The following is a 13249-nucleotide window of genomic DNA, read 5'->3' on the forward strand; positions in this document are numbered from 1 at the left end:
GAAATGTTTTGGATACTTGAAGAAATGTCTTGAAAAAATATTTTCACTTGAGTCGGTGCATTTGATGTGGACAGCCGAATGCCACCTGCACTTAAACCACACAGCTGGATAAACTGAGGTAATATTGTTTTTACATCGGTTCTAGTTATGGTTTATCTTACTTTGAAATCCTTAAATCATGTTATTTGACAGTAATATGCTTTCTCATCAGTGTCAACATTATGGCTTAGCGGGGGGGGGGCTATTGCATCGTCATGTAACTTTAGCTAATAATTGTGAACTGCTTGCAATATTATCGTTTGCTTTTGATGTCAGTTATTTTCATTTAACAGTTTCATTTAAAAACCTGTTAGTATATAACCTGTTGGTAAGTTTGTTTTCTAGTACCAATTTGCTTGTTAGGTAAGCATTATATTGGCAAGATTATAGCAAACCAAAGCTGAATAAATCAATGGGCGCCGCGTTTCTAAGTTGTGTTCTCTTACATGAAATAAGTTGAGCGATATTTTTACTCCTCTCAATATGTAGTTGTAGAAAATAAGATGTGAAATCACATATTCTGTCAGAAATGTGATTAACTTATTGCCTTTCCTCCGGTTGTTATCTGTAGTGCAGTCTGTAGTGAACTATTTAACTTGCTAACTTCTAAATGACAAACATCAGACATGCTTGTCTCAACATTTTCTAAGATGGCATGACTTGAAATAGATGAAGCACAACTCCTCAATATTTAGTTATAGAAAACATGATGTGAAATCACATATTCTGTCAGAAATGTCATTATTGCATTTCAGCAGTTTGTTACTAGGTTAAATGTAATCTGTCTTTATCTTGATGCCAGCCAGGCAATCAGATTTAGGGTAGCTAAACCCATGTGTAATACAATGACTTTTCATAGGCCTACTTAGAAATATTTTGAGTATATTTTGAGGATGCTTCAATAGTTTAGGCTACCTCTTCTTTTGTGTGCATACATGCACAAATCTGTAGTTTTGTGATTTTGTTTTTTACATTAATAAAGGTATTTGTATGATTTCGCTCTTGTTTCAGATGGAGGATGACAAGACCTACACAGACCTTCTCGCAAGCCTGAAGAGGTAGCTGACTGCTCATGAGCTTGCGCTCACAATGCTGAAGACCATGAGGGGATGGAGGAAGAAGGTATAGATTTGTGCCGTGCGTAGGATGGTGCAGACTAAAAAACTGTGTGAAATAGACTTGTTATGTTCTTTTTTACTCACATTGTTGTCCCAGGCATATGTGGTTTTACCAACTGGAAGGAATGGGAACTTGTGCTTAGTAGGCCATCGTATGCAAACAGTGCAGGGGCATGGGACAAAGACTCCAGAAGAGTTTCACAGGTTTCTGGGATTGATCATTTACATGGGGTTCACTTCCCTCCCTAATATCCATTGCTACTGGGGAACCAAGTCTTGGCAGGGATAAGGGGACATTGACCAAATGATGAATACATATTGTGTACTCCAAAAAACGCAGAATACCAGAAAGCACTTTTTCTCCATTGACATTGGCGTTGTCAGTAGCTTCTTGTTATTTCAAGTTTGACAATGCAATGCAGAATCTGGTGTTGAACCTAGGTTTGGTAGGTACAACCAGAAAGAATTTGGAGGAAATCTATCACAACAGCTGGTAGGCATTTCCGTTGAAATTTCAGCCTCACCTTCAGCTGCTCCAACTACTACTCTGTCGTCTTTCCATCAAGTACATATCCCAGATAGCAATTTCCTTTGGGCCGGATCCGCATAAAAGCCTTTAGATCTGCCTGTAGCGGACATACGGTATCTGACTGTGGGCCAGGTCTACTCCTGATACAGGTTTCAGCTCTTCTAGCAATGCTGTTTTATCACCGGTTTACAGATTTGTCCCAGGTCCAATTTCCACAACTCAACTGGAAATCAGGAGATGCGTTTAAAATACAAAACACTGATTTGGCCCAAACCTGTGATACGGATATGAGCCGAAGGACCGTTTTTTCACAGCAGACCCAGGTGGTAATGATATTAATTAAGGTGCTGATTCTGCTAAATTGACTGTCCTTTCCCTACTTCATTGTCAACTGGCTGCTAAAGAAAGGTATTTTGGAATGGCACAAATTTAGAAACCATGGGGGTGCACTATGTTCCCATGGCCACTTCATTTCTACAGTAAGGCTGGAAAAGAAGATATAGTTGGCTCAATATTGATCATATGTTCGTTTCATTATTTTTATTATTACCTAGCAGTGGTAAAAGTAGTCAATTGTTGTTTGTGTCAGATCTAACAGTGCTATGAAACAACCCCATATTCTTGCCACGCATGCAGAAGTCCAAGCAGTAATGTTAATCAAGGATCTTTGGTTTGCTCACTATCAATCTTTTGACATGATTTGCCAGCCTGGGGTTGACTAGGACAGCCCAACTTTACAAGGTAGTATCTGCTTTTTATCTCTGTTGGTTTATTCAGAGACAACAACAAGCAACCGAGCGATTGATAACTTTACTATTATTTTCCAGCAACAACAACTAGATAGATAGATAGATAGATAGATAGATAGATACTTTATTGATCCCCAGGGGAAATTCAAGGTCTCAGCAGCATACATACAACACAAACACATTCTTTAACAGCAGAAGAGTAATTAAAGTATATAATATAAAAAAACACAACTAAGCAGTAAGGACAGTAGAAGATAAAGGATATGCTAAATATACTAAAATACAAATTATACTAACACTTAATATAATATAAAAAAATATACTAAAATACAAATAACAAAGTTACAAATTATACTAACACTTAATCTAAATCAATTCTAAAAACAGTATCCACATAGTGGTGATTAATAAATCAGAGGCTTTGCAATGACTGAGGCAGGGACTGAGCCTGTGATTCTCTGTGCATAGTAAGGTATGGTAAGGTGCTCTAAGGTGCTCTGTGTGAATGAGTGTCATGGTGGTAGTGCAATGGTGATAGTGGTCATGGTGATAGTGCAAATGAGTAAGTCAACAGTGCAACAACGCAGAAATAAAAGTAAAGTAAAAGTCTATATATCTATATATTTAACTATTTAAGAAAATGTATAAGTGTGGCCACAGTTCGGCTGTGGCATGGAGGGGGGGGTTATGCATATGTGCTAATGTGCTAATATAACACGCAAACAGTGAGGCATAAAGACAGTGGTACAAGTGGCTAGTGGACAGACAGTACCAAACATGGAGGGGATGAAGAGGCAGACAGACTATGCAGAGAAGTCTATCTCTCCTCTTCCCTTAAGTGAGGCATTGAACAGTTCAATGGCCCTGGGGACAAATGACTTTCTCAGTCTGTCAGTTGTGCAAGGCAGTGAGCGAAGTCTCCAGCTGATCAGGCTCTTCTGTTTAACAATAGTGCTGTGGAGTGGGTGACACTCATTGTCCAAGATGTTGATCAGTTTGTTCAGGGTCCTTTTGTCAGATAGTGAAGTGATACACTCCAGTTCAGCTCCCACTACAGAGCCAGCTTTCCTTACCAGCCTGTCAATTCGCCCCACATCCTTCTTCCTTGTGCTTCCACCCCAGCATACTACTGCATAGAAGAGGACGCTGGCAACAACAGACTGGTAGAACATCCTGAGGAGCTTACTGCACACATTGAAGGACCGCAGCCTCCTCAGGAAGTACAGCCTGCTCTGCCCTTTCTTGTAGAGTGCATCAGTGTTGGCTGACCAGTCCAGTTTATTGTCCAGGTGGAGACCCAGATACTTGTAGGTGCTAACCACCTCCACATTGACCCCATCAATGTAAACTGGTAGCAGAGTGGGCTTAGACCTGCGGAAATCCACCACCAACTCCTTGGTCTTTGAAGTGTTAAGTTGAAGATGATTGAGTTTGCACCATTGCACAAAGTCCTCCACCAGGCTCCTGTACTCCTCCTCCTGCCCGTTCCTGATACACCCCACAATTGCAGTATCATCAGAAAACTTCTGCATGTGGCATGACTCGGTGTTGTAGCAGAAGTCAGATGTGTACAGGGTGAACAGGACTGAGAGAGCACAGTTCCCTGTGGCGCCGGTGCTGCAGATCACAGTGTCAGAGAGACAGTTCTTCAGTCTGACGAACTGTGGTAATCTCAGGTAATCTGTAATCCAGGTTACCAGGTGAGCGTCTACACCCATCTGCAAGAGCTTGTCTCCCAATCTGAGGGGCTGGATGGTGTTAAAAGCACTTGAGAAATCAAAGAACATGATTCTCACAGCACTTTTCCCCTTGTCCAGGTGGGAATGTGTCCTGTGTAGAAGATAAGTGATGGCATCGTCCACGCCCACTTTCTCCTGGTAAGCAAACTGTAACGGGTCTAGTGCATGGCATGCACCTGGGGTCTGAGCATGCCTAAGACCAATCGCTCCATTGTCTTCATCACATGTGATGTAAGAGCGACAGGTCTGTAGTCATTAAGCTCACTAGGGTGTGGCTTCTTAGGGACAGGGGTGAGACATGATGTCTTCCACAGTGTTGGAACTTGTCCAAGGCGTAGGCTAGCTCAAAACTAGCTTAACTTAAACAAAACAGCCATCACAATAACTATTTTGGAAAAAACAGTTATAACGCTAACAGGATCACTGATGATAAAAAACGAGTGTAATTGTGACTTAGGCTATTTGCAAAAAGGAATAAATGGCTCATGTTTATTTTGTGTTGTTTCAGATTGACCATGGAGATGACTGAGGAAGACAGCCTGAATATCGATGGGAACAGTGGAATTAACACAAACATACACTGGGACAGAACTGGGCCACACCTACCACAACGTCCGGCACGGATCTGCATAATGGACCTGATCCGGCGTCCAAACGCACATCGGTCCAAAATTGGTCTGGATCCGTTTGACGGATCTGGTACCAATAAGGGCTAAGACTGGCCCAGTTCCGTATGGTAGTCTGTGTTACTGACGCGTTCCAGATCTGCTTATCATATGCAATACGGGTCCGCTTATTGTGTGTGGTACGGACCCGTTTATCAGACATCAGCCGGCTTTATAGGTTCACCCAGGCTAAAGTTCGTAACGTTTTCCCAACAGCTCAACCGATAAACATAAGCTAGGCTACAAACACAAGAGGGGGGTAAAAAAAACTTAACACATAAGTGTCTAATTATTTTTTTATTCAACAACCTGGCTGTAGAAGTGCAATCCCAGACAAAGTTTAAGTCGTGTTAATTCCACTGTTCCCATCGATATTCAGGCTGTCTTCCTCAGTCATCTCCATGGTCAATCTGAATCAACACAAAATAAACATTAGCCATTTATTCCTTTTTGAAAATAGGTAGTCACAATTACACACGATTTTTATCATCAGTGATCCTGTTAGCGTTATCAATGTTTTTTCCGAAATAGTTATTGTGATGGCGGTTTTGCTTAAGCTAAGGTAGTAGCCTAGTCCATATTGCTGGAAAATAATAGTATACTTAAAGTTATCAATCGCTCCGTTGCTTGTTGTTGTCTCTGAATAAAACAGAGATAAAAAGCAGATAACCTACCTTGAAAAGTTGGGCTGTCGTAGTCCAACCCCAGGCTGGCAAATCATGTCAAAAGATTGATAGTGAGCAAACCAAAGATCCTTGATTAACGTTACTGCTTGGACTTCTGCATGCGTGGAAAGAATATGGGGTTGTCTCATAGCACTGTTAGATCTGACACAAACAACAATAGGTAATAATAAAAATAATGAAATGAACATATGATCAATATTGAGCCAACTATATCTTCTTTTCCAGCCTTACTGTAGAAATGAAGTGGCCATGGGAACATACAGTGGGTCCCCGTTAAGTTTGGACGGGTTCCTTCAGGAATCACGATCCCCATTTTCTCAGCAGAAATGGCACAAACTGCAGTTGACACAAACAACCACAAGGTGTCACTTTGGAGTTCTGCCACTACTATTTTTGATGCGACTTGACTTACTGCTTCCATGATGAGGTTTCCAAGTCAGTAGAACAATCAGAGAAAGCTGAGCCATTACCAAACATTTATGATAATACAATAGCGTGAGTTTATATATCTTATACCCTATTTGTCACGGTTACTTATAGATTTGATAGTGTGACGATAAGCGCATAAGAGCATAAGAGACTTTCAGCGGGGGCACGGAAACTTAATTTGATCACGGTAGTTTAAGCTTACACTTTACAAAACATTCTAATATGAAAATGTAGATGCAATTGTTGTAAGATGGTGCAGCTCCTTTAAGAAAGCACCGTGCAAAAAAGTAGACGTGCTGGAGCGAGTCATATTCAAAATGCAAAAAATAACACCGCAGATAAAAACCAATTATCCTCATTCATTGCAACCGCAGCATGCCTGCTTGCCGACGTTTAAACAAAATATATCAAATAACCTGCGTTTGAATGTAACACGAAAAAATGTTTAAACAGCTGGACAAATGATTTAGCTAATTGATTATAGCCTGTACACCAGCAATTGTTGAACATTTGGAAAAAGATCGCTCAGCTGTTGCCACAGTCACAGGCAATGTAGAAACAACATGAGAGCAGTACACACTTCCCCGAATGTGGATGTTACACTGTCATAATCTACCACCAGCCTTTTGGCAAGTTGAAATATAGATGACTTCTGTGAAATCTCTGCTTTAAAGCAAGACCTAAATGAGAGGAGTTGTGTTGGGAATGTCGGTGCAATGTCCATGCTATAATGGTTTGACAAACGTACTGCCTTTTCAAGCAGTTCATCATCACCTGCGAGTTGAAGGATCATAGGACGTAAAGACTCAAACACAACAAGTTTCCTGCATGCTTGCACATCTTTGGGAGAGCTGACTGATTATGATGTCCAGAGTTGCATTAAATACCTGCACTTTGAAGTATCTCTCTGCATCGGTTAAGCGTTCATCTTCCGATAGTTCGTCAAAGTGACGCTTCACTCTTCACATTTTCAAATGTACTCTGAACCCCCATTTATTTGCGAGTGTCTGCGCTGTAGCCTTGGCCTGGTCAAAGGCATGCAGGTAGTCAGAAAGGTCCGGTATAGAATTTTCCAGCAATTGCATTGCGGGGGTAGCGACGGAGGTCACAGGCCCTGGTGCAACTGCACTTGCTGCACCTATTAGGCCTAGTTACGCCACTGCGTGGAGCGCTAATGTGTCTACTGTAAATCATTCATGTGTGAAAGTCATTAGGCTGGAAGCGCTAATGTGTCTAAGCTCATTAGTCTACTTTCAATAGGCCTACTGTACAGCCTGAGAGGGGGAACATAACCTATAGCCTAGGCTACTGTAGAGTAGGCCTACAGTAGGCTACTGTAGGCTAAACAATCAGTTGTGAAAGTCTGCAACGAAAGTTTCCTAATGGAAGCTTAACGTGTCTATTGAGCTCATTAGCCTACTTTCAATAGGCCTACTGTACAGCCTGAGAGGGGGAACATAGCCTACTGTAGAGTAAACAATCAGTTTACTTAGTTACATTTGTTTAGTTAAATCCAGTTTTCTACTCTATCTCCATGATATGCTTAGCCTATAGAAAGATCTAAGTTGGGAAAGTGCTTCAGAGAAAACGATTTATTGAAATAATGAACAGTCTACATTCTACATTCTACAGTCTAAATTTAAAGCACATTGAATCCCTGGGAAGATCTGCGTGTTGTGCGGAGGAATTCGTTGATCTTATTGATGCAGTCCTTCAGTTCACTCCTCCCCATAGCAGGGAACTTTCGTTGTAGTGTTGAGACCACAAAGTTTTTCACATTTTGCGGCAGTGCTCGCTTGCCCTTCGCTCCATCCCAGTTGGTCAGCTTTATAGTGTTCCTCTGTGACGATGGACCTGAAGAGCAGGCATCCGTATCTGCCCACTTGGCCGTAGCTCTGTTGGTGAATCTTAGCGTGGTCTTCGGGACCAACATCACGCATTCAACCAGTGAGAAAGGCAATCCGGGCTCTTGGCTGGCACTTTGGGAAGCCCAGATTTATCCCAATGACCCGGGAAAAAAACAAAGAATTGCGTCTACGTCAAGCGCAAGAATGGAAGACTGCTGGTGAAAAGTTTGATGATGTTCTCTTCACCGATGAGTCAACAGTGGCATTGGAACGTTTTGCATTGCAGTGCTGGAGAAAGACAAACTTTAGGGGCATGGCAAAACCTAGAGTTAAGCACCCAGTCAAACTGCACGGCTGGGGTGGAATTTGGCGTTGTGGCCGGCCCCTCCTCATTTTGATGGTATTATGGATCAACAGTTTTACGCGGAAGAGATCATCAAAAAAGTTGCCGGTCCATACTTGAGAGAGCGTTTCCTCATGTCTACACATAGATTCTTCCAAGACAATGATCCAAAACACACCGCTACCAATGTCAGAGCCTGCATTCAGAGTGAGGGGATCAACTGGGTGCCAACACCGGCAGAGTCGCCGGATCTGAACCCCATAGAGTTAGTCTGGGCTTCGATGAAACGATATATTCACACATTGTATTCTGTCTCTACACGTGGAGCGCTAATGTGTTTAGGCCTACTGTAAATCATTCAAAATGTGTGAAAGTCATTAGGCTGGAAGTGTGTCTACTGTCAGTGACTAATGCGAGAAGCGGGTTCTGTGTTGTAGGCTTGCATTTTTCCGACACTTGGCTGCAAGCTCCCCTCCCCCACCCCCTTCTTTCACAAACAGTGCAGCTTTCTGAAGCGGTGCCTTTTGAAGCTAATGTAACAAATACCACCAATATTGTTGTGTGGCAATAAAAGTATCCAGGGTTTGCGCAAGTAGCCTAAATATATAAATAAATTAAGGACATACAATCCTTAACGTGAAAAAGCTTAACGTAGCTTAATGTCCCAAACAACAAGTCGTTTTATGCGCTCATTATAAAGAAAGTTTAACGCGGTCCCAAAACAGCTGTCAATTAATCACCAAACGTCAAGAGGGTTGAGTCTGAATGACACCGAAGTTTTAGACACTGAGTTTTGAAGTTAAGAAATATTTTCGTAATAAAAATGGTCATTTAACCAATAAAGGCTGAAAAATGTACAGTAAAACTGTAGGCTATACACAGTACATGCAACCCAGCAGAAGACTATTATAGGCTATTGGCAAATCATTGAGCATCATTCACACATTGTATTCTGCAGTCTCTACACGTGGAGTTTTAATGTGTCTAGGCATACTGTAAATCATTCAAAATGTGTGAAAGTCATTAGGCTGGAAGCGTGTCTACTGTCAGTGACTAATGCGAAGCGGGTTCTGTGTTGTAGGCTATGCATTTTCCGACACTTGGCTGCAAGCTCCCTCCCCCACCCCTTCTTTCACAAACAGTGGAGCTTTCTGAAGCGGTGCCTTTTGAAGCTAATGTAACAAATACCACCAATATTGTTGTGTGGCAATAAAAGTATCCAGGGTTTGTGCAAGTAGCCTAAATAGGCCTATATAAATAAATTAAGGACATACAATCCTTAAAGCTTAACGTAGCCTACATGTAGATTAATGTCCCAAAACGCCAACAAGTCGTTTTACGCGCCATTATATATGGATTTCTATGAAACGCCACGAAAACATGCATGCTAAACCAAGAGGCAGAAAGCACCATAGAACAGCATAGAGCAATGCAAAAGAGCAAAAGAATAAAATGAGTTTTGTGCTGACAACTGCACCAATTGAAATCACGATGGTTAGAGAATGTTAAATATGTTCAATATCCCTAACGGAATGCATGTCTTCGCCAAAATGACAAAATACGATGTTATGTTAATAATGCAAATGAACGCACACTTTGAAATATAGTCGGAAATGAGATGTTATCATCATTGAGACAACAGGGGTATACAATAAAATCCGATTGTAGCTTACAGCAGCCGACTATTTAGGTTAAGTTTATAACGTTGTGGGACGGCCACCAAGCCGCCTTCTGCCCCACGGCTGCGGCACAGTCTTGAGTGACCGGATTCGTTTTCCTTTGTCATATGAATGCTGTCATTTTGTTAACTTTACTGTTAAGGAGATGCTGTAGGCAAAGGCTGTATTTCAACCTCGTTAGTGTCAGAACTATTCACAAGGTTTCTGGGCAGCATTTTTATGTTCTGTTAGCAAGGGAACTTCTCATGACTACCGACAAAGTAGCCTACTGCCAGCTGACGAAGCTCTCATTTTAAAAGATTACTGAGAGACAGGCACTATACAATCAAGAAATCTTGCCACTGAATCCAAAACTATGTTTAACATTATGTACAAAGCTTAGGCTACAGTGGATTAGCATGTTGCAGGGGCTGCTAAAAACAGAGAAACGCACTGAAAACTCGGCCAATCACAGCCCTTGCTGTCGAATGCGCCGTCCAGTTCGACCGTTGAACGCCACAGCGGACTATGCTGCCCCCAAGCGGCTGCAGTTGTACTTACATGTCACCCAGCTGCGTGAATCACCATTATCGTGAATGAAGTGTCAATTTTTAACGGGGACCCTCTGTAGTGCACCCCCATGGTTTCTAAATTTGTGCCATTCCAAAATACCTTTTTTTTCTTTAGCAGCCAGTTGACAATGAAGTAGGGAAAGGACAGTCAATTTAGCAGAATCAGCACCTTAATTAATATCATTACCACCTGGGTCTGCTGTGAAAAAAATGGTCCTTCGGCTCATATCCGTATCACAGGTTTGGGCCAAATCAGTGTTTTGTATTTTAAAAGCATCTCCTGACTTCCAGTTGAGTTGCGGAAATTGGACCTGGGACAAATCTGTAAACCGGTGATAAAACAGCATTGCTAGCAGAGCTGAAACCTGTATCAGGAGCAGACCTAGCCCACAGTCAGATACCGTATGTCCGCTACAGGCGGATCTAAAGGCTTTTATGCGGATCTGGCCCAAAGGAAATTGCTATCTGGGATAGCTCTTCTGTGTTCAACCTTCAGGTTCCTTTCCCTATCCTCCTCTGTAAGTGTGTGTGTGTGTGGGTATGAGTTTGTGTGTATATGTGTGTATGTGTTTATTCTCCACAGGCTTGTTCTAAGTATGTAATCCACTTCCAAATTTTTAGAACACATTGAGTTTTGAGTGATGTTGATTTGTATTCCTAGTTTTTCATGAATAATAATACATTTTATATATGTATATAATTTTCATATTATACTGATTTATATAAGGAAGTTGTATTTGTTGAATCAAATGTATTTTATGTCTCTTTTCCAAAATGGTCTTCAATGAATACAGTATACTTACTTCCTGTATTACTGGTAAGGTACAGTATGTTTTTTTCATTCTTATTGACTGTAGCATTTGCTTATATACAAATAAATGGTTAATTCTTATAGACCAAATACATCTAAACCATTGTTTATGACTTGATTATTAGTTTTTATGCATACTTTTATGTTGTTGGTGAGAAAGTGAATGTGAATTCTGTCAACATTCTAAATCCCGTTTCCTGCTTTTTTTTACACTGATCCCTAAAATTATCATAACTTTTGAAAGGTTAATGATATTCCAATACAGTCTTTTTTGTTAAATAGCCCACAACTTGCTGAACAATTCATACACTCTATATTTTTTTCTATCTTGTAGAGAAATATGATGAAAATTCATTTTTATGTGAATGAAATTCAATTTTGACAAATTCCGGATATACATTTGGAGAGGATTTTCAAATACTGTTCATTACTATATCAACATTACCATATGTATGTTACATCATGTCATAGAACTGATCCTTCTGATTACAATGGTATGTATATCCCATTGATGGTATGTATTATACTCAAGAAATAAGGTTTTTTGTGTGAGGAGGTCATCCAGCACCAAAAATGGAATGTTCGGCACGGGCACGAAAGGGTAAACATGCTGTTGTCCAGCCTCTACTGAAGAAACCCAACCTGGACTCCAAATGTCTGAATAACTACAGGCCCATCTCTAAACTGCCCTTTATTTCCAAAGTGTTAGAAAAAGTAGTGTTGTCCCAGCTGTCCCCCTTCCTATCCCAACATGCCATCTTGGAGCCCTTTCAATCAGGCTTCAGAGCGTTTCACAGCACAGAAACTGCACTGCTGAAGATAACAAATGACCTGCTCCTCACACTCGATGCAGGTCAAAATGCAGTCCTGGTCCTTTTGGACCTCAGTGCAGCCCCATCCTCCTCAACCGCCTGGAAGGTGGGCATTAAAGGGACAGCACTGCTCTGGTTCAAGTCCTATCTCCAACACAGAACTTTCTCCGTCTCCATTGGTCACTCCTTATCTACCTCAGCTCCGGTCTCCAATGGTGTCCCTCAAGGCTCAATTTTAGGGCCAATACTCTTTTGCCTATACATGCTCCCCCTAGGGGACATTATCCGTAAACATTTTGTTTCTTTTCATTTTTACGCTGATGACACACAGTTATATCTTCCATTGACATCACAGCAGTCCACCAAATCCCTCCTAGATTGTATAGAGTCCATCAAGCATTGGATGTCTAACAATTTCCTACAACTTAATGACAGCAAGACCGAGGTGGTAATTTTCGGCTCCCACAGTAGCTGACAGTCTATCACACCTCTCCCCTTTTGTTAAACACTCTGCAAAAAGCCTTGGGGTTATCTTTGAGCCTGACCTGTGTTTTAAAAAGCAGATTAATGCTGTCATAAAAAATAGCTACTATCAGCTGAGAGTGATCACCCGGCTCAAGCCCTCGCTGTCCTTTAAAGATTTTGAAACAGTTATCCATGCATTTATTACATCTCGGCTGGATTACTGTAACGCACTTTACTTTGGCCTCCCCCAGAACCAGCTTGCCCGCCTGCAGTTGGTGCAGAACGCTGCTGCCCGGCTTTTAACAGGCACCAAGAGGCAGGAACACATCACCCCTGTCCTCCCCTCTCTGCACTGGCTCCCTATCTGTTTTAGAATCCAGTTTAAAATGCTCCTCCTAGTTTTTAAGTCCCTCCATGGCCAGGCCCCTATATACATCTCAGACATGCTTCAGCATTGCTCTGCATCCAGGCCCCTCAGGTCTACTGAAAAAGATCTTCTCCATGTAGGCCGGTCCCGCCTGAAGCAAAAAGGGGATCGTGCTTTTCAGCTTGCAGGGCTTCAAATTGCAGCTCCACGCCTCTGGAACGGTTTACCTCCCGATATCAGATCTGCTCCCACGACTGCTGCTTTTAAATCTAGACTTAAAACCTACCTATATACATTGGCCTTTGCCTCTTAGATCTTCATTTCTTTTATCTTGCTTTTATTGTACTTTATGTATACTTTTAGCCTTTGCCCCCTAAGACACTGTTTTAATTACTTTATGTATCTAAATTGCTCTTAGCT

The sequence above is a fragment of the Alosa alosa genome, chromosome 9 (assembly GCF_017589495.1).
Source record: "Alosa alosa isolate M-15738 ecotype Scorff River chromosome 9, AALO_Geno_1.1, whole genome shotgun sequence".
Lineage (NCBI taxonomy): Eukaryota > Metazoa > Chordata > Actinopteri > Clupeiformes > Clupeidae > Alosa > Alosa alosa.